We start from the raw sequence: 4,339 nt of genomic DNA, 5'->3' as shown, positions 1-4,339 counted from the left end.
CCAGGACTCCCTCAATAGCCCCTGAACCAGGCTTCAATGATGATGAGTCCAGCACGCAGATTGTCTTCGGCATTGCATGTCGGGTTCTTCTCCAAATCCCGAGTACCTGCCGTAACGAGTAGTGTCCGACTTCCCATGAATGTTGCACTTCTCGGCTTCTGTGCTTTAATAATGGCTATCTTCCACGTGTCGAGCGAATGCGAGAAGTTGGGGCATTTTTACATTTGCCACCCTAACCATGTAAGTAAATCTTCTATTTAAAGAGACGGGGATCCTCAGATCCAGATCACACCATCCTCCCACAACGAGTGTCCATCGAAGCGCGCCCGGAAAAGTCAATCCCATCATGGCCGGTCATCGCAACTCCTCCTCTTGCTCCTGTAGCACTAAGCCAGGCAATTGGGAGAAGTGTTCTGTCCCCCACATCCAATTAGTAGAGTTACAAACCCAGGGGACCTTGACCGGGCCCTCGACCTCGGACTCGAAGAAGATTCGGACATATTTGTGGAGCTCGTCGACAGGACGTTCTATCAGTTAAGCTTCGACGGTGCCTTGGTGGCCATCATAGCCGATTATCCTGGCCTGCTCCCTGCATCGCATGTAAGTAAAACCGGAGTCCCAACTTCCGAGAAGGATCCCTTTTTTGCACCTCACCCACAGCACATGTATTGCGTCTTACAGGGAAGGCCCCCAGGGCGCCATGTCGAAGCCGCGGTGACTCATCAACAAGGGGCACCGAAGCCGGGTAGGCTTAAAAGGAAGGCGGTCAGGACTGAGACGTCGTTGGAGAGGTATGAAAAAAAACCCTGCTTTGTGGTTGTCGTCTTTAAAATATAATAACGTCCATGGTTCATGGCAGAAAAAACGCTCGCCGGACCATGTCCGGAGAGCCTGCCGGCCACGCCTCCACCAGTCGGACTCCAGAGCCGAACTTAGGGGCAGATGCTAATGTGGGGACAACACCGGATGTTCCTCCTACAGAGGATGCGGATAGGCTGTCTGCTACAAATTCCGAAGTGGAGAGTGCCATGAATCACAGGCGCCGGGCCGTACTCCGCGACCATGGTTTCTCCGAAGAGGCGTTTGATGCCTTCAACTCAGGAGACGCGTACATCCGAGCTGCTCAAAATGGCCTTGCCAGAGCCACGGACCAGTATGTAAAGGATATACGGGTAAGAAAAATCTGATAATTATGTATATCAGTAGCCCCCCTGCGACTTGAGACAGTTGGCACAACTAATTTAAGGATCATTATATGCGTAGGTTCTTACGGAGAAGAATACCTAGTTGTCTCAAGAGCTGGAGGAGTGCAAAGCCCAGCTACGGTCCGCAGTTGCCAGAATGGAGGAGTCCAAGAAGGCCTCATCTGGTAATACTTGTCCTGATCGAAAAGAATGAAATGACATGTACCAGTTAGTATTCGGCATGCATGCAAATCTAACAATAGATTCTGCAGATGATCCTGGAGTGAATCTGAAGGTCGTGCGAGGGGATGAGCAACATGCTCAACGACAGCTAGAGGCCGGCGAGCGCGTGCTTATGTGGGTTAGGCGGGAGACAAACGATCTCCAAGATGCCAATACCCGGCTGGGCGTTGAACTGAAAGATGTTCGGGCCCAGCTAGCTGACTCCGTAAAGGAGAATAAGAGGCTTCGACGCGGCATTTTTAGTAAGTGCTTGAACGAACTTTTATAGAGTTCGGCGAAGAAACCGGCTAACAGAGTTATATCTGTAGGTATGCTGACGGGTCGTCCCGAAGAGGAGATGCCCAGATCTGCGGGCGATCTTCTGCCAGAGCTCTCACAATTGCATGAACAAGTTTGGCAGGTGATGCAGGGCATTGCCCAGGCCTTGTAGCCATCCGCCTCCCTGCCAGGAGGCATGGGGGAGCTCGTAGAGATGCTCAAGGGAGCGTGGCGGCACTTCCGATTATGGAAGATATCTGCCTGCCGACAAGGTGCAAGGGAAGCCTGGGCCATGGTGAAGACGCGATATACCAAGGCTGACCCGAACCACATGGCCGAGGTCGGACCTGTAGGGTCTGATGGGAAAGAGATCCCCGTTAGTCTAGTATATGACCAGGTAAAATTAGCCGCAAAGTATTCCCAACAGGATTGTAGGCTAGACAGCCTGTTGGATGGTATAGAAGAAGAATTTAGTCAGTCTAAGTGACTGTGTACTTCAAGTGACATATTTTGTCCCTAGCCAGATTGTAAATCATTTGTCATGGCGGACCTTTTCGCTTCGACCTCCGGACCCGACAGTCTGGAGTGTATCCGAATACCCGCTCAGTTATGTAAAAACCGGGGTACATGTGAAAACCAGGCATAGGGTTCATAAGTGCTTGAACAGACAAGTACCCAACTAGCTATGTTATATTACATGGATAGTAAGAAACATCTTCCAGGGAGAATAGTTCCATTAAGGGTTCCTTTCCCTGGGTATGCATGCATTAATGTGCATGTCCGAACTGCGAAAAGAGACGTAGGATATAAACATCTGGGGTCTTGTATTGCAATAAGTAAAAGTCATCTTTTGTTCACTGACCGAATATTCCCTTAAGAACGCTAGCTTTCTGTGACGCCCCGAGACCGTTGCGCCAGGTGTCTTCCAGTTATGCGCCGTCGTTGCCATGTCTTTTGCTCGCGTGTCGCATCTTGCCATGTCATCATGTGCATTGCATCATCATGTTTCCAAAACTTGCATCCGTCCCGGTCTCCAAGTTCTTTCCGTTGTCCGTCTTGAGCCCAGACACACTTGCACGCGCCCGCGGCACGTCCGAAATATTATTTTATAAGTGGCTGGAAAATGTTCTCAGAACGGGTTGAAAGTTGACATGCGGTGTTGTTATGTTGTGAGTAGACCGCCTGAATTTCATCGCATTCGGAGTTCGTTTGATAGCCCAACTGTTAAACTATAGCGGCAATAGTAGCCGGTCTATCGTCAGACGTTTTAGGTCTCCGGAAACAGTTGCCGGGCTGCTCTCTTAATCTTCTCTCTTCACAGCCCACTTCCACTCTAAACCAGCCCATCAAACCCCTGCCTCTGTGGCCTTTTGTCAAACCCCCTCTCTGCACAGTTCTCGACCCCCTCGCGTGCGCGTCCGAAAGCTGTCCCGAACCCGACCTGGGCAGTTGTCACTGTTGGACTCAGTTCATCCCCAAACATCTACAAAACATCTCCCTTTTTCATTTTTGTCTCCCTAGCCTATTTATCTCAAGCGTCCGATCTAAATCGGAGGGTCCGATTAGCCCCTAAACCAACCCACTCACTATATAAAATCAGCAACCCTAAATTCTAGGGATTGATACGTCTCCAACGTATCTATAATTTTTGATTGCTCCATGCTATATTATCTACTGTTTTGGACATTATTGGGATTCATTATCCACTTTTATATTATTTTTGGGACTAACCTATTAACCGAAGGCCCAGCCCAGAATTGCTGTTTTTTTGCCTGTTTTAGGGTTTTGAAGAAAAGGAATATCAAACGGAGTCCAAACGGAATGAAACCTTTGGGAACGTGATTTTCTCATCGAATACAACTCAGGAGACTTGGACCCTACGTCAAGACACGTAACAGGAGGCCACGAGGTAGGGGGCGCGCCTACCCCCCAGGCACGCCCTCCACCCTCGTGGGCCCCCTGTTGCTCCACCGACGTACTTCTTCCTCCTATATATACCCACGTACCCCCAAACGACCAAATACGGAGCCAAAACCCTAATTCCACCGCCGTAACTTTCTGTATCCATGAGATCCCATCTTGGGGCCTGTTCCGGAGCTCCGCCGGAGGGGGCATCGATCACGGAGGGCTTCTACATCAACACCATAGCCCTCCCGATGAAGTGTGAGTAGTTTACCTCAGACCTACGGGTCCATAGTTAGTAGCTAGATGGCTTCTTCTCTCTTTTTGGATCTCAATACAATGTTCTTCCCCTCTCTTGTGGAGGTCTATTCGATGTAATCTTCTTTTTGCGGTGTGTTTGTTGAGACCGATGAATTGTGGGTTTATGATCAAGTCTATCTATGAATAATATTTGAATCTTCTCTGAATTCTTTTATGTATGATTGGTTATCTTTGCAAGTCTCTTCGAATTATCAGTTTGGTTTGGCCTACTAGATTGATCTTTCTTGCAATGGGAGAAGTGCTTAGCTTTGGGTTCAATCTTGCGGTGTCCTTTCCCGGTTACAGTAAGGGCAGCAAGGCATGTGTTGTATTGTTGCCATCGAGGATAACAAGATGAGGTTTTCTTCATATTGCATGAGTCTATCCCTCTACATCATGTCATCTTGCTTAAGGCGTTACTCTGTTTTTACTTAATACTCTAGATGCATGCT

Source organism: Triticum urartu, chromosome 2A, assembly GCF_056163025.1.
Source record: "Triticum urartu cultivar PI428250 chromosome 2A, HENAU_Tu73, whole genome shotgun sequence".
NCBI classification, from domain to species: Eukaryota; Viridiplantae; Streptophyta; class Magnoliopsida; order Poales; family Poaceae; genus Triticum; species Triticum urartu.
Note: the sequence above shows the minus strand (reverse complement) of the source record.